The sequence below is a fragment of the Pogoniulus pusillus genome, chromosome 19, assembly GCF_015220805.1.
Source record: "Pogoniulus pusillus isolate bPogPus1 chromosome 19, bPogPus1.pri, whole genome shotgun sequence".
In the NCBI taxonomy this organism is placed as follows: domain Eukaryota; kingdom Metazoa; phylum Chordata; class Aves; order Piciformes; family Lybiidae; genus Pogoniulus; species Pogoniulus pusillus.
The window spans coordinates 18,571,815-18,595,279 of NC_087282.1; the positions used below are offsets into that span (position 1 = coordinate 18,571,815).

Below are 23,465 nucleotides of genomic sequence, written 5' to 3' on the forward strand. Positions count from 1 at the left end.
TTTCCCTGTGGCTAGTGCAGAGCTAGGTTGGAGGCACCTCTGGAAACTTTGTTTAACCTCCAGATCAAGCAGAATCAGCTACAGGAGGCTGCCCAGGGCTGTGCCCACTTGGGTTTTGGTTATCTCTGAGAATTCAGATCTCTGGGCAAGGCTGTCAATAGTGTTCAACCACCCTCATAGTAGAAAAAATATTTTCTTGTTTAAAGGGAATTTCTTTTATTAAAGTCGTTCTTTCACTGGGCACCACAGAGAACAGTCTGGATCCATCTTCATTTCACCTTCCCACTAGGTGTCAATACATGTGGGTAAGGTCCCCTTGAACCTTCGTTTCTGCAGACTAACCCACCCTGACTCTCTCAGCCTCTCCTCATTTGATAGGAGCTTCAGTCCCTTCATCATCTTTGTGGCCCTTCACAGGCTTGTTCCAGTATGCTATGTCTTTCTTGCAGTGGAATTGCTGGGGCACTGGGCCACATTATTCACCTGTATGAAAATTACATTCTTATTAAAATACAGTACCATGAGGAGCTAGGATGAAACCAGAGTTCAGACTGCTGAGCCTGGTGGTCTTTATAAGCCGTTGTTAACAGATACTGCTGAAGGCTTACCTGTGAAGCTAGGGAGGAGTTGTTTGTGCTACCCTGCAATGGAGATGTGGAGAAAAGGATCTTGCCTATTGTTTTCTTCTGCAGGAATTTTCTAATGCAGTTTCTGTTGCTGTTAGTTATTGACATTCCTGAATTGCATTTATTGGCATGTACCTGAGTCCCTGTAATGATACAGACATTGAACAGCGAGGCTCTGTGGGCTACTGCCAGCAGCCATGGTAACCTGAAATTGTTATTAAAGAGTTATTCTGAAAGTGAAACAGACAACTCCATGTCTGCCTCGAGCAAGGAGAGCTGCATTGCCATGGAGAGGGAGAGGAAGCTGGGTTAGATTCCCTGTAGTCTTCCAGGCATTCGCAAAGTACACAGTGCTCAAAATACCAGTCACTTGACTTTATCTCTTCATTCTAAGACAAGCATCTTTCACTTCTCAAAGTTGCATCAGCTCTAGTGCATGCCAGTTTTAGTCCTTTTTGGAGCTTCTGGTAGTTATGGAAGTGGCAATGTGAAATAACTGGTATCCATAGGTCAGTGCAGTATGGGCATCTCAAGAGTAAAACCTGAAATGAGAATAAATGCAGTGCTGACATAACAGAAGTTGGAATAATGGAAAGTTTCAGGAAAGTTTTAAGGTGCAGGAGCCGAAAGTACCATTTTAACTTGCTCTTGGAAAAGGTAATCAGAGGAATTAATGATATCCAAGACTAATGCAGCAGCTTTACTGAAGATGTGTTCCCACAAGGCAGCCTTATCAAAGTTAATTGCAGACAAGAGAGCAGTGGTGGACTAAGTGAAGAATGACTGTGTATTTGGTATTCATATTAGTGTTGCTTAAGCAATAATTTCAAGTAAAGTCTGCTAGGTAAGACTTTTAATTAGGGGCAAAGCCCTACTCTCATCAGCTAGTTATCCAGAGATTATTTAAGCGATCTTCCAGTGAAGTCATTAGAGCTATTACAAAGTGCTGCCTCAAGTTCCTTTGCCAGTCTTAGGGCAGTTGCCCAAGTGGCTGTGGCTGTGCAAGGGAGCTGCAGAGACTGTGTGTTGGTCCTCAGGCACTGCTTTCATCAGATCCAGTTTTGCCTTCTCATTTTTGCAGAACTGAACCGAAGATCTCAATGGCTCAGTTAGCCACAGGCAACAGAAAGAGAGCAGAAACTTCCATTCTATGTCTAAATTATGCTATTACCTGTTACAAAACAGCTTGTTAGAAAAAACTTCTAGAGTCATAGATGGGAACTGAAAGCCATCAGTGTAATGTCTGGCCACAGTGAGAAAGACAAAGAGATGGGAGTTGTATTGGTTGACAAGCAGAGCACAAACCAAGCAGGTAAAATGGGGAAGTTGAACTATGCATGGAGAACTGTCCCTGGCTAACAATGTTATTGTATGGCTCTGGTTAAGGTTGAGGTATGGGCAAGTGTGATTAATGTGACAGGAGATGTCAGAAGCCATACTATGGCTTATGGGGTTGTAAGGAAAAGGATTGTAGCCTAGAGTATATTTGACAACTATTTTGACACAAAGTATTTATAGGGACGAAACCCTGAGCTACAATACAGCACTAACGAGCGCTGTTAAAATCTTGGTGTTTGGGTGCATTTAACAGTAACAGATTGTCAACAAAACAGCTTTTTCATCACTAGTTCTTCATGGATTTATTGTATTATGCAGACAGATGTGAAACAAGTCTTGTCAGCCTTTTTTACTGAAGAAACACAACAACAGTGTTATCTCTCAGTAACATGTAACCCTTCAGTCTGTGGAGTCAAAAAATAGATCTGTACACATGCCTTTTCACTTTGCCTCTTTGCAATTCTGTCATGGAAAAACAAGTGAGATTAGCAACTGTAATCAGGAGTTCTAAAGCCTAAAAATGTAACAGAAACTCAGTTTTTAATTAGATAATAAATTAGAGTGCACTCACACTGGAAAAATGAACATACTAATATAAAGTTACAGATAATCAACAATATCAGAATTCATTAGTTTCTAATAAAATGACTGTGCTCAGGAATATCAGAACTCATAAACATTTTAATTACTATTGCTGAAAGCCAGTGTTTCTTGGAGAACAATTACACTATTCAGATAAAAAGAAAAACTCCCAAGACAACAAAGTAATGCTAATTTCAAAATGCAATTTAGGCATCTTCCTGCTTTCCCTAACCCAACCAACCAATTTCCTCTGCCTGATACGTAGCAATGTTTCAGTAGCTTTGAGGATGAAATGTGCAGTTGAGAAAAACAGTTGCTGTGTTCACCTGCTGCATCAGCACTCTGGTTTTTAAGACTGCTCTGTAAGGAAACAGGCTTAGAAGAAGGTGTAAGTAGAAGCATGTTGAAAGTTGGGAACTGAAGGACCTTCCTGAGGAAGGAGCGATCCCTGCTCTCTCGGGGTGGTCCAGATGTCCCCTGGCAGATAGGGCTGTCTTGGAGGAATATTCTTTTCAATGGACAGCTGTACTGGTGGGAGAGGTTGTCTTGTTCTTTCTGTTGCCCGTGCAAATACATGATTTGTGTACTTGTACTGGTGAATTGCTTTTCAGTTCAGCAGCAGAAGGTGGCCACCTGACAAACTTCACAAACTGCTGGTGATGGATTGCAGTGACATGCAGGAATTACTGGACCACTCTGTCTGACAGCTCTGTCCTCCAAGTTTCCTTCAGCCTCTGCTCTGTCATATTCTTCACAGGCTGCCAAAATGCCTGACTATTCCTGAAAGTCATTTATGCAGCAATATTTGTTTTGACTGTCGTAAATGACAAATTATTCCACATGGCTACAGGAATTGAATGATTCTGCCTGAATTCACTCTTTGCCCATAGTTTTTCAATTAAATTCTTTCAAATCTGATTACACTGCTCACTTTTCAAATTATACCTGCTGCTGTTGCTTGAATTTGTTTGTGAGTGAGACCCTTTTATTAGCACAAGCAGTTGATGGTGATTTGCTGTTGTTAAGGCAAGGGGTTGAATTGTATTTAAAAATGCAAATGATTAGTCATACTCTAGGGATGTACAGAAACAAAGTACCCCAGAGTAAGTGAGGATTTGAGCCAAGAAGAGTGGCTGTTACATGGTGGAAGCTGCTTTTCTGCACATTTTTAATCCTCTGTAAACTGGGTGTGCTGTTTTACACAATTTGTGGTGGAGTCTAGTGACAGATTGGCAGGAATCAGTGGCTGCTGATCTGTGCAAATTTACACCTGCAGCAATCTGTAAGTGCACCTTAAGCCTTTTTCTGTTTAAAGTATTATCAACAGAATCATACAAATGACACATTGATTGACAACATTTTTGACTGTTGACAGTTTCCAGAACAAGCACAGCAGAAAGTGTTGAGATAAATTTAAAGCTTATTTGAACTAAACTGAAACATGTCCTTTGGAATCCAGGTTCTTATACAGGATTTTTTTATATAGATAATGTAAAATAGAAGAATTATTACAAGCTTAAAAACCTAAAAATATGAAATTACTGTTCTGTCCCACTGACATTGTTTTGGCACGAGCAGTTTAGTAATTTGCAGTGTATTTATGAGATGCTTCAATGTTGCTTAAATAGTTTCTTATCCAAAAAAAATAGTTTACCTCTAAAAGGTCACTGAGCTCTGAATATCATTGGGTAGATGGGAATTGGGTATATATGAAAGCAGGGCCAACATAAGACACAGGTTAAAAGGGCAGGTGGCTAAGGAATAGAGGAGTTCTGTAGAGTTTTATGCCATGAGAAGTACTGTACTAAGGACATGCCTTTTGCACGAAGCTCTGGTCTGCAGGGATTCCTAAGTCAACTCTGAAGGAGCTTTTTCAGCAGAGCTACTTAACATGTTTGTGTGGCTTTTGGTACCCGAAGTAGATCTTGACAGCTCTGTCTGGCATTGCACTCTGTAGACAGGGCAGAGCCTCCGTGTCCTGGTGGATGCTGAGCTCCAGAGCCTTTTCTTTGACAGTGGGGTGAAATAGCTCTTGTTACCACCGTTTTATCATCAGATGAGGCATGTCAAGTGGAGCACTGTGTGGAAATAACGCCCATTCTAGTTTATGTAATTCCATCAGCAAAGGTTGCAACGTTTTGTATTTCTTTCTTTGTTTTATCAAGTTACTTCCTGTTTGTTGGGGTTTTTTTTTGTGAGCTGAGAGCTTTGATTTGTGGGTATATCATTTCTAATGCTACACTTGGCTACTAATGTGTATTACTTGAGTCTTTCAGCATTCCTGAAATTAGATGTTTTGGTAGTTCCTATTCAAAAACTCTTTTGGATTTAATTGTTTAAAAGGAAACTGGTATTTCCTGGGAGGTGTCTCATGAAATGGTAGTTTTCACCAAAAGCAGGCTAGTTCCTGGCAGCACTTAGACATCTCACCTAATCCCTGGGATATGGGAGTTGTTTGGGGTGCAGAGGTATTTTCACTGCAGATTTTGACCAGTGGATCTGTCGAGAGCTTCTGACTGCCCTCTCTCTTAAGTGTTTGTGTTTTCAAACATGGGTCAGAGTGCTGTTGTCTAAACTGAAGCAGGAAACATTTCAAGGAAAGCCTAAAGCAGCCTGTGTGTTTTCCTGGTGACACAGACTGCAAAGCACCCCAAGGTAAAACCTGATGATATGCCTGATGGGCAGTAGTCTGGCCTCTGGGGTTTGTCCCTCCTCTTGTACTCCCATAGCCATTGCTGACAGGCATGGGAAGTGTTTGCTGTGTTTGGAGCTGCTTTCTTCTTCCAGGAAACAGCTGCTCCTTGAGAGAGCTGGGTTTTTTTAGTTCCACATACATCTCCAAATGAAAACTTCCCCTGTTTAGGGCTCACCAGAATTGTATCACATCTGAAGTGGTGTTGAAGCTATCAGCAGCTGTTGAACCCGGGCACATATTTTTTTCCTCTTACCCTTCTCTACTGGCTCGGCAGCTCTAGCCCTCCTTTTCCCACATGAAGTGTTCAGTTCACTCTTGGTGCTTGGCAGCCCTCTCCGTTCTTGACATATGGCCTGGGGTGCTTGTGCCCTGTCATATCCCATGTGAATGCTCTAGCTGGAGCTCACTCCTGGCAGGAAATGGACTGTTTCCAGGTGAAGGCCTGGCTTATGCTTTCTGTAACTTCACAGGGATCTGCTGGAGTGCACTCAGAGAACACTGACACTTTCCATTTTCAATCCTAATTTTATACTTAAACTTACCAAGCTATTTTTTACCCATAGGCCATAACTTCTTCCTGTACTTAGTAGTATGAGCAGCAAGACACTGTGCAAAATGTTGATGGAGTAAGAGGCAATAGACATATACACCATTTCCTTGGCTGGTGTGAGGTCCTCTCTTGTGCTTTGGCCTCAGGAAGATGCAAGAAGTCACACTGTAGCTTCCCTGATGTACACTTGTGTGCTGCACTGGGCTTTGAGTATCATTCTCTAGTAGAGTCACAAGGTGAGATACAGTGAATAACCAAGCAGGGCTGCTGAGCTCAGAAGAAAGTGTGCACTTCCAGGTTTTCTTCAAGCATACTGTAAGAAGTTCGGGTGGATAATAAACTGATAGGATTTCCTCTGTGCTTTGTATTTCCTTTTAATTTCTTGGTGTTAGTACATGCCATTGGCCAAGGGGCTGTATTTATAGTGAGAGAGGCAGCAGGGCTTTCTTTCCTTCTGGAGAAAACCTTTTAACATGTTTTTGTAGCAGAACTTTAACAAATATTTGAGTCCAAAAAGAAAAAAAATATTAAAACAAATCGGGAGAAGCCAATTGTTGGGAGAGAGATGTTTGCAAAACTTAAAAGCAAAGAGAAAAAAACCCTGCCTGCTTGTGACTGCAGTTCCAATAACTGTGAAGAGGAGATTCTTTTTTAATTCAGAAGGTGATTCTTTAAGGAGAACAAGTTAAATTTGTAGAATTTCTATACTTCTGGGAAGCCTACTACAGATTATTTGGGAATAGAAAACCCTTCTTGTTCCCTTCTAATGTTGGCATGTTAAAATACATAACATTTACATCCTATCTGCAGTGACATTTTCTTACTGCTATGACTTACACATTTCTATACCAAGACTTGATTTCTTCATCCTGTTTGCAACATCATGACAGAATCAGGGGATCATTTTTTCATTAAATGTGAAGTATAGAGAAAAACCTGCCCAAATTAAGTTTTTACTGAGAGTCCCAAACTTTAAAAGACCTTTAGTAGGAGATACTGTTCTTAGTATTTCCTCTGCTGCATTTTCATATAAATGATGCCTTGCATCTTCTAGTATTTTTATTTTCTAAAGGAAACCTTGTTTTTGGTGACAGAAGCCAACCCAGAAATGCATTAAGTGCTGACAAATACAGTACTAAAAGCCCAGGAAATGAATTTCACAGCTGGGTTCTCAAACCCTTGCTGAAATAACTGTCTATTTAAAGCTACATATAGGAAGTGCCAAAAATTAGAATTTTCTTTTGATATATTTTATATGATTTGTATTGATTTCTATCAAGGTCCTTGTGTTGCAAAGAGAGGTTTCTGTTCCTTACAGTAAAGTCTTTATCTTAAACCTCTCATTTGCATTCTGACCTGTTATGTCTAGCCAGAAGCATCCTACTAACTGCTGAGGACAGCTAAGCATGTGTCTGTGGTCAAAGCACCCTTAATAGCCCTTAATTTCTATAATGACTTTAATTTTTCTAGATACCTCAGGCAAAACCAGCATGATTCAGAAAGAGAAATGTGTCCATTTACTTCTGACCACGTTTGGAAAAAGGTGCAATTTCTCTGCCTCTTTCAGAGTGTTGAACCGTGCAAAGAACCTAACATAAATCTGCCTCAACTTCTATGTCTGCAGAGAGTCATCAAGAAAATTCAGTCCTGAGTGAGGTATCAGTGCAATGCAGGTACCCATTCACCTGGAAGAAGTGACACAGCCAATCATGTTCTGTCCTTTAACATCTCCTTTTCACCTGACACACAGCAAGGTCCAGATAAATTAACCCAACACTGCTGGTTTCAGGAGCGCCTCATCAAAGTCAGTAAGCTGAGGATCTGGACAGTGTTTGAAGGATGCCTGTGCCCATTCATGGCTGCTGTGTCAACCGTGTCACTGTTGTAGTGACAGCACAATATATCCGCAAGGATAAAAGCTCCTTCACTTTTGGTCCCTCAGATGATCCAGATGGATGACTTTCCCATTCACCAGAGTGACCTGTTAATACAGTGCTCGTGAAAAACGAGTTTGAAAGATAAACATTATGGATTACCTCCATATTTCCTGGAGAAACTACAAGTTCTAAGGGCAATGAGAAATGTAGCAGTATGCTGCAGTCTATGAATTATATATAGTGTCAGTACTCTTGGCACTTTACTTACAGCTTCACAGACTCCCTGCCTAGCTCATGAACATGCAAAGTAATTAGAATGGCTGGTAGTGTTAGTTTTTGTTGACCTGTGATGTCCCCTAGTTCTCTGTCATGTTCTTGAACATCATCTAGGGTTTTTTTTTTGTCCAGCCTTAAATCAGTAGTTTGCAGTCTGTAGCACTGACTATTTGGTATTGCCTAATTTACTGATGCGGACACCTGTTATCAGTTGCTCATTTGTCCAATGATCTGCTGTCGTGCACAGCAACTGTAGCTTGCTGAATCACTTCCCATATACTGTAAACGTCAGATATGAGCTCCCACATTAAGGACTGCCTTTTATTCTAGGAGTTACTGAGTCACATTCTGTAAGTGTATTGTGCTTTCAGTAGTGGAGGTGGTTTAGTATAAATGATAGGATTGTGGCTTTTTTTGCCCACAACAGTGAGGCAAAGAGCAGCCACTGAAATTAACCTGTACGTTTTCATTTGCTATATAAAAGAGGCTTCCTTCATCACCAAAGTGTAGGCTAGATGCTCATTCTTCTTTATTAATAATAGATAGGCAGATAGATGCAGAGACATGGAGTAATGCTGTCCCTGAAACAATTTTGCTAATGGTAAAATAGACACACATGAGTGAGCGGGTTGTCCTACCCACTAAAAATGCAGCCTTCCCACCCTCCCAGAGAAACACAGCAAATCCTGACTTCTGTTTTGTCTCATCAGAAGAGTGTGAGAAGAGGAAGCAATGGCAATCAAATGCCTTAGAAATGACCGGAGCAGTTTTAATAGGGAAACTGCAGTAGCTTTAGCAGGGGATTAGGGTTATGTTTTCTCAGCACAGTGGTGATGCCTTTCAGAGCAGGTTCATGCTGCGTAGCACTTATGGCTTAGTATCTGAGATGAAAAGTTTTGCTGTGAAGGAATGGTGCTCACTACTGAATTGTCAGCATAATTTCTTGCTGCACTTGTGTGATCCTCAAAGATGCCTTATTCGAGTGCCTATTTGGCCTGGCCCTGTTTAGCTTATGAGATCTGACAGCAGTAGTATTGCTCCAGGCTCTGATGTTACACTTATGAAGTTCACCAGAAGAGTGATGCTAATAACTTACCAATGTTTGTTCTGTGCCTTGCAACTTTTAAGTTGGAAGGACATACAAAAGCATCGTTGGTGTGTTAAGTACCCTGTCTGTCTTGAAAACCATGGAGCATCATAGAATATATATTGTTAATTTTTATCAGGACCAACCAAGCTATTTTTAACTTTGAGAGTATTGATTGACCTCTTGTAAGCAGGAGAAAAATAAGTGTTCAACTAAATTTGTATTTAGGTTTTTATGACTCCAGTCTGTCCCAAAAGGGTAGGAAGCTACTTGGTTACATTAGACTTTCATGCACTGAGTTATTTACAGTATCTAGTGAGTGGTTTTTGCAATGCTAGCATGTTTCAGTAAATAAAATCAATCTGCAGCCAATGGGAAGGGAACAGTAAGTGATTTAACTTTTCATCTTTTTCCTTGGCTGAAAATGAAAAGCTCTCAAAGGTATTGTTTATGACAAGCCCTACAGACTGAAGCACTCTGAGAAGGTGCAGGAAATATAAAGTGCAGAACTGCAATCCAGAATGATTTAACAGTAAAATTAATAAACTATACAGTTATAAAATTGTAAGGCAGTTTGGGGTTCTTGGACTCTATTTTTTTCTGCTGTAACCCAGCTGTGGACATGAAGGACAGTTCCTACTAGCAAAGGCCAGTGTGGTTGGTGTGGTCTCTGATTCTGTTTTATGTTGGCTGCTGGCAGTTTTCTTGTGTGGGTGTGTTGCCAGGAATTGGTCTGAGATAATTTCATAATGGCTTGAGATAATAAAAGGCTTTTGGTTATATTGAAGCAGACTAGATTCAAGCACCAGATGGCTTTTTATCTTTACAGAGGACATATCACATTAGGAGTCCAGTTGTGGATAGCTCAGTTGCCCATCCTTTGCCAGGAGTGGTTATAGTTTCTGGCAGGGAAAGAACCAATTTGCTGTAAGCTGTAGATGCCCTTACAACTTCTCTGGAGTACATTCACAGGCTTCTTTTTCTTCCTACATTGGCATAGAGGAGCATAACAGGGAGGGTGTGACCCTGCTGGGGCTCTGACAGCTCCATAACCTCCAGGTGGACGTAGCAAATGTATGGAGGGGGATATTTAAAAGGAGAATATTACCTAAACATAGGTATGTACCTGTGGCTGGGCAGTGAAGTGATCTGTTTTGGAGATGTCCTTTCAGTTGGATTTGCCTTGAGACACAAGATATTGCAGAAATACAAGCAGCTTAATTTGTGAATGAAAGAGGAGTGAGAGGTACTCAGTAGTATTTTGCTGTCGTGTGGAATGACAGTGCGAGAGAGGAAGTGGCCTCCAAAAAGCCATGGGAAGGTGTGAGCAGGCAGGAAACTAGACTTTTGGTACTTGGTTGAGTTTTCTGTTACAAAAGTCTGTTTGAAACTGGTGAGAAACCTAATCAAAGCACCTAGGTGATGAATAAATGTGAGTCTTCCAGAAAAATAATGAGTTTTGTCAAAGAGGAATGCTAACATTTTGCCCCCTTATGAAATCCTTTTTCCTTCTATAGTAAAAGTTCCATTCTGGGATAAACCACAGCATTTCTGTGGTGTTCTCCAGAGGGAAAGAATTCACTGTTTTCCTAACAAAAAGGCTTTCCATCACTTTACAAAGAAGCTGCACTCAAGCTCTGGGCAATGCTGTACTCAGAGGAAATCCTGTGATCACAGTCTGCAGGTGGGAAGAAAGATGGTAGTGTTCAGTCTGGAAAGGTGGTGGTGCTCATGGGTTAGTGTTATGATGCCTTTACCTCCAGCAGTGACAAAGCCATGTATGTCCTCATCTTTGGCAGGTTTCCTGCAGCCTATGCAAGGAAATATTTCAAAATGTACTTGTATACTTCTGTTGGTTTGGGTGTTAACTGCCACCCTCCCTCCTCCCTCTCCCCCCCACTTAAGAATACCACCCAGAATGGACTTAGCTGATCTGGAAATTAAAGAATGAAGCTATATTCACAGCTTAGCACAATACACAAGCAGATCTTTACAATATATACAGAAATATGCAAGTTAAAAAGTAATACAGAAACCAGAATCCCCAGGAGGGGCTCCCAACCACCCTTCCACCTTCTCCCACCCCTCTACCTTATCCCAGACTTTGCCTTATGTTCAAAGTGAGATCTGAGAATCAGACAGAGGGGTTAGGAAGCAGACTGATTAGTTACACGGGCAGCAGGTTAGAGAGGGAGAAGGGAGGCAGCCAAAGCCAGAGAGCAACTCTGTTATACATGTTTGCGTTCTTTGTTTTTATACATCTCAGCAAGCCTATGAGTGAAGTAGACATCACCATTGTTTCCTTTTCACAGCCTATAATCTAATTCCTCTCACTAAAATATCCCAGCTAAGCTCAAACTAGCACAGTACTGCAGTTCATCCACTTGGGATTGTTTGTTTTAAACTTACCAAGGACAAATTTCTCTTCCACAGTATCACAGTATCATCAGGGTTGGAAGAGACCTCACAGAGCATCAAGTCCAACCCTTTACCACAGAGCTCAAGGCTAGACCATGGCACCAAGTGCCACGTCCAATCCTGCCTTGAACAGCTCCAGGGACGGCGACTCCACCACCTCCCCGGGCAGCCCATTCCAGTGTCCAATGACTCTCTCAGGGAAGAACTTTCTCCTCACCTCCAGCCTAAATTTCCCCTGGCATAGCTTGAGGCTGTGTCCTCTTGTTCTGGTGCTGGCCACCTGAGAGAAGAGAGCAACCTCTTCCTGGCCACAACCTCCCCTCAGGTAGTTGTAGACAGCAATAAGGTCACCCCTGAGCCTCCTCTTCTCCAGGCTAACCAATCCCAGCTCCCTCAGCCTCTCCTCATAGGGCTGTGCTCAAGGTCTCTCCCCAGCCTCGTCGCCCTTCTCTGGACACGCTCAAGCATCTCAATGTCCCTCCTAAACTGGGAGGCCCAGAACTGAACACAGGACTCAAGGTGTGGTCTAACCAGTGCAGAGTACAGAGGCAGAATGACCTCCCTGCTCCTGCTGACCACACCATTCCTGATGCAGGCCAGGATGCCACTGGCTCTCTTGGCCACCTGGGCACACTGTTGGCTCATGTTCAGGCAGGTATCAATCAGCACCCCCAGATCCCTCTCTGTCTGGCTGCTCTCCAGCCACTCCGACCCCAGCCTGTATCTCTGCATGGGGTTGTTGTGGCCAAAGTGCAGCACCCTGCACTTGGAGCTATTGAACCCCATCCCCTTGGACTCTGGCCCTCTCAAGAGCCCTGATTCTTTTCCTTGTTCTGCCAGTGCTCTAGCTGCTACAGCTGTTGCTGTCACATTTAATAAGGACTTCATAGAGTTTAAATACTGCATTGCTGCTCCAGCTTTCCTTTGGCGGATGAGAAGAGCTTTGTTCATTAGGGTGGGATACTCCTCACTGGCTCTGCTTCTGGCATGTGGATTTCAGCTGAAGGTGGCAGGAACTTGGACCTCGCCCGGGTGTGCACCTGAAGATTCCTGCTGTGCAAATGCTGCCCCATGCTGTTACGCAGCCATAGACTGAGCTAGGAGCATGCTGTGCTGTATGATGGATCCTACCCAGCACAGAGCCCTCACTGATTTGTCTGAGGGCTGTGGTATTCACAAACTTAGGCCTTTCAAATAAGAATTTGAAACTGACCACATGATACTTCCTGACGTAGAGTTGTGCCATTCCTCCAGCTTTGTGGTCACACAGTTCTCCTTTTCAATTCTCCAGTGCCACTGAGGTTTCTTTTAGGCAGTAAGCAGGTAACTTTCCCTTGCTTACTTGCAGACTAGGTGGGAAATAAGGCAGAAATGTGGACAGGAGCTTGACATTTTTAAATGTCAGGAGGGGGAGGAAGCCAGACTAAAATTTGATGTCCTCACCCCTACAGTAACTCAGCTGTGGATTGAAATATTCTCTCCATCCTTGATCTCTGTATATATCAATCCAGCTGAATATAATTGAGGCTGTTTACTTTGACAGGCAGTCAAAATTCAAGAAAACCATGGAAGAAAGCACTCAGCCCCCAATCTGCAGTGTACTGCTGTATACCCTTCTGTGTGTATTCTATCTCCTCACACCCCCAACTCCTTCTTCTGTCTGCATCTCATAGTTCTTGAGAGATAAGCAGCAAAAACTAAGCTCTCAAATGAAATTGGAGAAAAAAAAATACAGAATTATATTTAGAGAGAAATACAGAGATAGACATTACAAAACAATTACCACATCCCTGGAAAACCCCCTTGAATTTTCCCCCAACCCAAAAAAGCCCTAAATCTAATACTCCCCAATGCTCCAATCCTCCCCCCCAGTGCCTCTGCCATCCAAGAGGCCTACTGCTTACAGCTTATTCCCTGTAAAGTGGCTCCTGCCAGACGCAGGGCAGGAGGAGGAAGAAAGGAGAACAAGCTGACCTTGTTGTGAGTTTATAAAGAGATAGCAGAATTATGGGATTGAATAACAATCTTCTAGTCCCCAGAAGAATTTTTAACCCTATAGTCTCAACCTGGGACACTGCACAACCAGGCTAGGTATTTATGTTCATTCTTAATGTTAAACTGTCCATGAAAAGAGCCTGAAGCTATTAATTGTCACTCAGGACCCTTGATGATATCCCCTTTCTTTGAATTGGAATCATTCTTCTTTGCAGTATGACAGAGAGTGATTTGGTTTTTTGCTCCTAACATGACAAAAGGGCCAACCTCCCTTGTTAAGATCTCTTTTCAAGTATCCAAGGTGAAAAGGCTGAGTTGTGGGAGAGGAAAGTATTGCTAAAACATGACACTTAAAAAGAATGATGTAAAATCTAGGTTAGAAAAGATGTTACTGTTCAGTGCACGTATTTTCACCTAGACATTGCAGGCTGTTCCTTTGAACTTTGTGGACTGTGACAGAGAAGAGGTGAGTACTCATTATAGTAAAAATACTTCAAGTGTATTATCAATACTATTTGGACACCTTATGACATCTTTCTGTCCTTTGAGTAGGACTGAGTTTGGCCTAGTGTGCTTGTGCTGCTCTGATTTTGCTTTAATTCGCAGGCATTTGTGTTTGCTTTCAGTGTTGGTAGTGTGCTTGGTGAAAAACAGCTTGCTGGGTTTACATTATGAAAATAAGAAAAGGAAATGAAAATGCAGATCCTTATCTTCAAGCAAAGATGCCTAAATTAGAGCAAATCTTTTCATTTTTCTTGTGTTTGCTAAATATGAGATGTAGTCAAATCCCAGAAGCTGACATGAGAAACATTTGCAGTATGGAGAGTGGCAATTTGAATTCTCAAATCCACGTCTGTTAAACTCAAGCAGAGATCATTTGCACGTTTGCATTTGAGGTTTTCCTTCGTTCTAATGCATGCTTTCATGTCTAGCTGAGAGCCTGCAACCAGGCTGTGCTGTACTGTCACGGAGGGAGAAAGAGGGAGCAGCCAGTGATCAGGGCAAAAACTTGGTGGAGAAGTGGAAGGAAGAGGCCTAAAAGCAATCCACAACCTCACCTGGCACAAATCAACAGTAAAAGTCTAGGAGATAGGTCTGCTTTATACTGATGGAGGGTTGTTATATTTCATTCCCAGGTGCTTATTGTCAAGGTGGATGCAAAAAGTTGCTCCTGTTCATTTAGATTCAGCTTGCAGCTTCTTGTATGTGCCAAGGACCTTTCCACCAGTAAGGGCATTGCAAGATAACACGAGTAAAAACAAGAGCAATTATTCTTCTCTCTTCTGAGGACCTGGTGCACCAATTACTATTTAAAATTGTTATTTAAAGTGCTTGCAATAAACCTTTTCATAGCAGAAGCACTTCTGAAATATTAAATGTTGTTGTGCTTTTAGCCAGAGTAAAGATAGGGTGGGATGGGATTTGGGGGTGGGGGGGAGATGAAGTGACTTGAAAGCATGTGGCTGCAGCTTCTTGTATGAAGCTCATTTGTCAACATAATAGATGCACTGTCATAGGGATGGGGTTGTTGTCCTGTGTGTTATACATCACTCCAGGGGTCATCATGGAGGAAGATATGCCTGTAATATAAAGCAGTGGAGGAATGTAGCTCTGTTCTGTCCTGGCAGGGAACATGATGATTGTGGAAGGGAAAGGGCAGCTGCCACCATGCTAACATGATGTCACATCCTTGCAGCACCGTGAGAGTGGCTGGTTGGCATGGCCCCTGTGCCCCGGCTGCCTGGGCGCTCTACGCTGCTAATTCAGCCACTGCTTGCTGAAGGCTCTGCTGCAGTCCATCCTGTTACGTAGATGCATGCAAAGTGTGCTTAGTGTGAAAGTAGCTGCTAGAGTTAAACATGTAAGTGCAAGTTGTTTTTTACAGACACATTTTGCTTTTTTAAAGGCCATCATTTGTGTTAGAAGTGGGAGACTAAGACCTGATCTTCAATGGGACTGCAAGTGGTATTCCTTATACTTGTTTGTGTGCAGAACAAACTCAGTGAAATTGATTTACAGTGGTGTAAAATTAATGGGAAACTGGCTCTAGGCTTTGAATATTTTCAAAGTATTTTTTCCTAAATTTGACCTTGGTTTTGATTTTCTGACCTCCAAAAGAGGAAAAAAAAAAAAGCATGTGACCAGGTGTTTTTCTTGCAGTAAAAATGGCAACAGCAAAATCAACTCCAGCCTCTGACCAAGCCTGAGAAATTTCATCTGGAAAGGGCAAGATTTGTTAAGTGACAGACTTGGCACCAAGGTGCAACCTTGTATGTGTACTTGTACCTATGGCTGTAACTGTTGTGACAAGGGCTAATGTGTGCCTACCAAAGAAAACTCAAAATGACAAACCGTAAGGTGAGGAGTGTAGGAGATGGAAAAGTAACCAAGTGAGTAAATAGTACATGGCTCTCGAGAAATCCATTGCAGCATGAAACTGAAATGAGAAGGTTTGCCAACTTCCTGAGGTGAAGCCAATTGCACTGTAGACAGTTAACATCAGTAGCAAAAATCCATGATGTGAAAGCAAACCTGTATATTAAGCTGTTTTTATCTAGGGTAGTCTTTTTGATCTACCTGGAGAAGAGGAGGCTCAGGGGTGATCTTATTACTGTCTACAGCTACCTGAAGGGGCATTGTAGCCAGGTGGGGGGTGGCCTCTTCTCCCAGGCAACCAGCAATAGAACAAGGGGACACAGTCTCAAGTTGTGCCAGGGTAGGTATAGGCTGGATATTAGGAAGAAGCTCTTCACAGAGAGAGTGATTGGCATTGGAATGGGCTGCCCAAGTAGGTGGTGGAGGCACCGTCCCTGGGGGTCTTCAAGAAAAGACTGGATGAGGCACTTAGTGCCATGGTCTAGTTGATTGGATAGGGCTGGGTGCTAGGTTGGACTGGATGATCTTGGAGATCTCTTCCAACCTGGTTGATTCTATGATTCTATGATTCTATGATTCTAATAGCAACTACATGGATGTGCTGTTCCTGGACACATTCCCCTGTGTCACTAACAGGGCGAACCACCTGAAGTAAAGAGTCTGACTTCTATTAATGTTAATCAAATTTATATGTATTATACTCAGTGGTCTTCCACCAGTGTACACTTGAGTGTTTGGGCCATTGCAGGCATAAATCACAGTGCTGCAGAACAGCTGTTCTGTAGCATAGGGTAAAAGAAAAGACGTGAGGGAAGCAGGCAAAAAAAGAGAAGAGCTTCTATTTCTGTGAAAGAGTGAACTTCTGATGGGTGCCAATTTTTGTTTGCCATGGAGAGGTTTGTCATCACAAGACAAACATGCAGTTCAAGCTGTGAACTATCATTCAGTGATCTAGTCTCAAATGACTTTGCTGCTTCGTTTCATACAGGTTTGGAAACATACCACAGCAAAGACCTTCATCCAGGACTTAAGTACAAATTAAATTTCAGGGTTTGAAATTGGAGTCAGTTGTGAAATCCCCAAGTATTTAAAAATGCCCCTGAAGAATTTTAACAGATTAAAAATGTATTTTGTGTTGAACATCTGATTCAAAAAGTAAACAAAGAAAAGGATGAAGGAAACAGTTGTTTCTTAACAGCAAAATAATTTATTCACCTGCTCTTTTATCGTTGTCTTGCCTCTGCAGAAAAGTTGGAGAGCTTCAAAATCAAGGCTGAGTTATGACTGCATTGATGCCAGGAGCAGGCATGCATGCATGTTTTGCTGTGTGCCATGGAAATGAAGCTAGGTACATGATTTACTCAGAGCTTTTTGTTCTCTACAGTTTAGCTACATGTGTAGAGAAACACTTTGTGAGTTGCTTGAGCTTTCTGCTCTCAATTCTGACTCTGAAGTCCCTTGGTCAGCAATGTCAAGAGGGTACTCGTGGGCCTTAAATGGTTTCTGTGGGACCGAGATTAAGCATGAGGCTATTTCCCTTCCCTTAACCAGCTGTCTTTTGCCCTTCAGCAAAACATAAACAGTCGTTTTATTCTCCTTGAAGATGGTGAGGTTTGCATAGGGCAGTCAGGTAGTATAAGACTTAGTGGAACAGGAGTGGGTTTCTGAGAAGCAGTGCATGTGAAAACCTTTGCCACGGCCTTGTGTCTCCCAAGGCTGCCCCTCTTCACCTCCAGCCTAACTCTGCAAAGCTGGCACATGTCAGAGCGCAGCTTTTTCAGCTGTGACAGCACTGCAGCTGCCCCTGTTGTGGTAAAACATCCATCCCCTTTCTCTAATGCCCTCTAATCCCAAACACTTGAAAGTAGATGGGAAACTTAGGCTGAATCGATACCTTATGAATAAGGACGCTTTTCTTACAGAGCTTGTGACAGAAGTGAATGTTTGCCTCTTGTATCAAACAAAGTGTATTTGTGCAGTAAGTTCATCTCTGAATGGCATTTTTAGCTGCAGCTACTAGAAACATAAATGGCAAAAAACCATGCTCTGTTGTGCAGGCCATGTTGAAAATAAAACTTGTCTTGTACTGGTGTATACCAAGTAATAATGATAATAGCAAAAGCTGTTCAGAAAGTGCTACTACTTGAATTAGGCCTGTCTTCATCTCGTTAAAATAAATGTATTTATTAAGTATGCATATCTTTATCTCTTATGTAATGAGAAGAACAGAGCCGTGTCACAGCTCCACAGTGTCTTTTGTGCTCTACAAATTCAGTGCGACAGCCACCAGACAAAAAGTGATTTATACTGTGTCTTGTAATGGGTGGAATAATTAACAGTGGTGGCATCCATCACTTCTACAACATGCTTATCTCAGAACTTTTCCATTGATTCTAGAGAAAAGTAGGAACAAAACACAGGAACAGAACAATAGGAGTCAAGTTACTTAACTCAGCCCTTTAACTTCATGTGCCTGATTTGGGCACCTGACGAATAAATCTCTGCATCTTTAACAAAATGCTGCTCAGTAATGTAGGCACAATCTGAGTTGAGTGTGTCAGAAATGTATTCTGCAATGGTAAGAACAAGGGAAAAATAAGCCTTATAGCTATCTATGGAATTTGAAGGCTATCAAATGAATTTCAGTTCTGCTTTTCTGCAGAGATGCCTTCTTCACTGGGAGCATGTGGTAGCTAAAGAGGCAATCCAGTACAGTAGTACCCTCTGACAAAAATCTGGGAGCAAAAGAGTATTGCATTAGATAGGAAGCATGCCTCAGGTGACCTGCTCTCCTCCTGTGCATCTTCCTGCAGTTCTTGACTTGTTTTCTGTCATCAGTAACCTTCTGTTAAAAGCAGAGTGTATTGACTATGGGTTTGGAAAAATGGGGGAGGAATAACAGACTGCATAATTCTGTAAAGGACGTGGCAATAATGGCTCTCTGAAGGCAGTTCTAAAGCTCAAGATCACTAGGATTAGTCTTCGGTTCTGAAAGTAAAACACAACATATTATGAGTATAGGTGGTGGTCAGGAAGTACTAAGTATGAAATTGGCTGTCTAAAGATAATATCCAGGTTAATAAGAGGAGGAAATAGATTTCTGACTGTACATCACATTCGTAGTTATGTAAATGAAGGTTAAAAGGGCATTTGGATCTTGGCCTCCATCATCTGCAATGATTCCTGTAGCACTGACTTACCCCTCAGCATTGCATAATGCTATGTCATTTGCTGTGAGACAAAAGAGAGAGGAAGCATTGGTTAGTGTGAGTAATTAACAGGCATACTTGCCAGCTTTACTTTTTCACATAGAAATAGAAGCAATTGTGTATTTTATTAGGTTTTTAATTTGCAGGGAATCCGCACACTTGAAGCACTCCTTGAGTGTCAAAGTGCTCCTGGTTTAAGTTTAGGCATGAATCTTCCTCTGTTGTTGAGGTGCTTGTGATCCATACATTAGAACACATTCCATGGTAAAGAAAAAGTCTTTGTCTCTGGTAGTGATGTACCCAGGATGATAAAAATGTGTCACACTGGTTGCGTGTAGCAATACTCCCTGACCATGGCTGTCAACTGTCTCTGCATGGAGATCCAAAGCTGCCCAAACTTACACTCTCAAGATTTTGTCTTTGCTGCTCTCCCTACTCAACTTATGACTTCGAACAAGTTATTAAATTTGGAGTATATCCATTTCCTCTCCCAGCAAAGCTTGAGCATACACAGTGTTAGCACCTAGTGTAGGATAACTGGTGAATTCATGCGTCCAATATTCTGTTGGCAGAAGAATCAAAGTGAAAATAATTGGTGTTGTCGTGTGCCTGGGTGTAACTCCTCATTCTTCTTGCACTTGGCTGTGGCTAAAAAGTTACCACATGTTTGGGTAAGTCATCATGTAATCTCAGAGGGTGTTTTAGCTGGGACGTGGAAGTGGTTGCAAGAAAGGCCATGCCCCTACACATAACGTGTACAATTGATAATATACCAGGACAGCTCAACTAGCTCTTCCCTAGCTTCCAGTCCTAAGGAAGGGAAGCTAGGGAAGAGCAGTGGCCATACACTTCTGTAGACCGTGACAGTGTTTGTCCTGCATCCAAAGGTTTTTAAGACTGATCATACCAAATTCAGATGTCTTTTGAAATCAGAAACATAATTCTATCCAGGGATCTCAAACAGGTCACTTGGGTTGTGAGGAGAATTGGTACAGACATTCTAGCTTTGGCATATGACTTTGGGTTCAGAAATGAAGGGTACTGTGGTGCAAAATCACCTGTTTTCAGGCTTCCCTGCCTTCTTAGCTGGTGACACAAAACCCAGGGCTGTACACTGTGGTAAATTACAACATCAAGGAGTCTATTCATCAGGGTGTCTGTGACATTAGCACTCTTGTAAGAAAGGCAGCTCTGTTCAAGTAGTTCTATATTAGCTGTTTTCTTCCTAGGGAAATAAGAAAATAAGGACCATATGATTCAAGCCTACTTGGAAGTTATCCGCCACAACAGGAGTAAAAATTTGCTGGAGAGTCCTGCTGGTGTTAAATCTCTATGCAGACAGTGTCTGTCATCATTTTATTAGCAGACCAGATATGCTGTTAAAAAATATATCTATTATATCCATCCCAGAGGCCTTCATTCAGAGGAGAGTAATGGAGCTGGGCTGACAAAAGGGATTTGTCTATTCGGACATGCTGAAGGGCCCTGAGATAAGAAATAATTCTCACATAAGCAGTTCCTGACTTAAAATACTCATTTATAGGAAATACTTTAAAAATAAGTCTTTTGAGGAGATTTTATATAGCTCAGGTTTCTCATTTTTAGAAGCTTTAGAGCTTACCTCACCTGGTAAGAGTTTGCAAATCCATTCCAGTGATTTGTGTGTCCACATTCACACTTTTCAGGACATAATAACTTTCTGAGCAAGGTGTATGTTTTGCTCAGGACATAGCCATGCAATGTTTTTGGGGATTAGCTGAGGGAGCTCTTTGCACTGGCAGTTTCACTGAACAAACCTTTACAAAGATGGATGCTTATTCTCCTTCCCCAGATGGTGGGGAGTGGGGTTCTGCATCACAGCAGAATCCTGTTCCTTTTGTTTATTCCTTTAAAGCCCTCCCTGATCAACTGAGCTGCAGGCAATTCTCTGATAGACTGAGCTATTGTTTGAAAAATTACTCATAGATATAGGAAATACAAAACCACTACAGAAACAACATTTCTCTTTGAAGGAGCCCTCCTTCCCAGGTGCTTTCTGTCCTGTTCCATGCACCATCTCCATAAGGGACCTTTCTTTGGTCTGTCAGGGGGCAGAATTTGTAACTTCCCTTCTACATCCAACTTAGCAGCTGGATTTCATCTTCTGTGCCAACATGCATTTCTTGAGATATTTCTATAATGTTCATAATGAATTTATAAGCTACAATATCAGGTACTTTGCTAACATCTGGATTTATTCCCTGCGTTGGTGCCTGCCTTTACTGTTGTAATTCTGCATAAGAGCAATCACTTTGCCTGGCAGGGTTTATTTCCTTGTGTACCACGCAGCCTATTGCCTGCCTATTAATCACTCAGTTGATACATAAAGAGTTTTACTTTGAGGGATGAAGGAGAAGGTGTGGGGTTTATTTTGCTCTTACAACTTTGCTAGAAATGCTGAAGAACTATGAAGGGTAGTATGCTTCTGCTGAGCTCATTCTTGACTTGGTGCAGAGCTTGACACAGCTCTAAATCAGCTCAGAGATCACAGAGACTCTAGCTACTGAAAAGCCATGTACAGGAGGGGAATGCATTGGGTTGCCCTTTATGGTGGTTGTGATTATTTCCTGTTAACTTCAAGAAGTCTGTTTCAAATAATAGAAATGATATCAGAAATGTAGCTACTAGGAGAGTTCACCCCTTTTCAAAACTGCTTTTCTATTAGCAGACTTTTAGACATTTGGATTATCATCTTTTCAATGGAAGAGACAGTGTCAAAGCCCCATTTGTGCTGCTTGCTTCAGGTTGCAGATTGAGAGTGCTTTTAAAATAGTGTTTTAAAATGCTACTTCTAAGAAAATACAAGAAAATCAGACTGTGTGAAAAATGGACTTAACCCAATTGCAGGAATGAACTGGAGAGGGCTCAGAGACATGCACTCTACTGGCATCTCTCTTGATCTTGGTTTTGGGAACATCTGACATTAATCTTGATTGCGCAAAATGAAAGGGAGCCATCCCAAATCTCTGCAGAGTCCCCATGCCCTTAGGGTTCCCTTTGTATTAATTTCATTTTCAGGATTTGAGAATATTTTCCTTAAAGGTGATCTATGACATTAAAGGTTTCTCCTTGCTTTGAAGCAGTTAAAGAGGCCAAAGCTTGCAGGGAGTAAATGAAGCACTTGCTGAAAGTCCTTCTCTTTTTTTTGCCCTCTCTGCTCCTGATGAAAGTGCTATTGCATTCAGTGAGACATTGCCAAGTAATATCTACTGTTTACTCACTGTTATTTGCTATTGCCTGGGCAGAGTGTACATACCTCCCCAACCTGCAAGAGAGATGAAATTTGCCTCGAGCCCTTTAGATTTTTTATTAAGCTATTTTTCAGTCTTTAGTGAAGAAAATCCTTTTTCTTGCTGCTGTCTTCTCAGTGGTGGAAGTGGCAGCTGTCCAGCCCTGCCATCCTGCAGCCTCCCCTCAGCACTTCTCTGATTACTGTAAGATTTTTTTGTTGGTGTTGTTCCCCACTATGTAGCTCAACCAGAGACTCCCTGTCAGCCCTAACAACTAGTCTGGAAGGTTGCTGTTCTTCACAGTGCCTTGTGTCATCTTTGGGGTGTGTCTGTCTCTAGTTATGTGCAGAGCTACTGTTTTCAGTCTGCTTGCAAGGTATGGCACCACAGGTATATATGCATAACTAAATCCTAAACTTGATTTCCATGGTATTAACTTCTTGCCTTGTATAAAGGCTGGTCTAATCAAGCAGACCAGTCAGGCAAGACCTGGAGATGTGGGTGTAGGTGGTAGGAGCACCAGAACTGCTGCTCGTTTTATAGTGCCAAAAATCTTCTTGCCCTCTGATGATCCTGCCTTACTGGTGCAGTAGCTTTGTCTGCCTACAGCTGTTAAAAAGTTTCCATGCTGCTAGGAAGGTGATGAGAAACAGGAGAAACACGGAATTAGGAGCAGCAGCAGGTTTTGATAGTAGATGGAGAAGGTCAACTTTCTTGCAAATCCTGGCAAGTCTACTTCTAGCTCTGAAGTGAAAATGCATGATATATCCTCAGGCAAGGAGCACTTCACACAGCCTCATGTCTGACATGGGAAAGCAAGGCAGAGAGAAAGAGCAGAGCACATTTTCTTCATAGTCTTTGTGAGTGATCTCAGACAATATCATCCCCCCATGGGTTTTTTCCCAGAGATTTTTTCACAATTCTGCATTTTGTTTTGCTTCTTCTGTACCCCTAGATGTTTTCTGCAATTGGGTGAGCAAGGACAACAGGTGTAGAATGTCTTCCTATCCCCAGTATTTTCACAGAGAGGAAGCTTCATGTACATGTACAGACAAACACACAGACACAGGCCTAGAAAACCATGATGACTAAATACTGCCAGCTCAGAAATGGGCATCCACAGTGGAACTGTTTCTACAGATACACAGCCTACACATGTTCTGGCAC

The 23,465-nt window shown here is 42.0% G+C and overlaps 1 protein-coding gene across 8 annotated transcripts in view; it reads left to right on the top strand.

The window, feature by feature from the left end:
• IL1RAPL2 (interleukin 1 receptor accessory protein like 2) overlaps positions 1 to 23,465 on the top strand; it is a 400,289-nt gene that overhangs the window by 220,449 nt on the left and 156,375 nt on the right. The window lies entirely within an intron of this gene.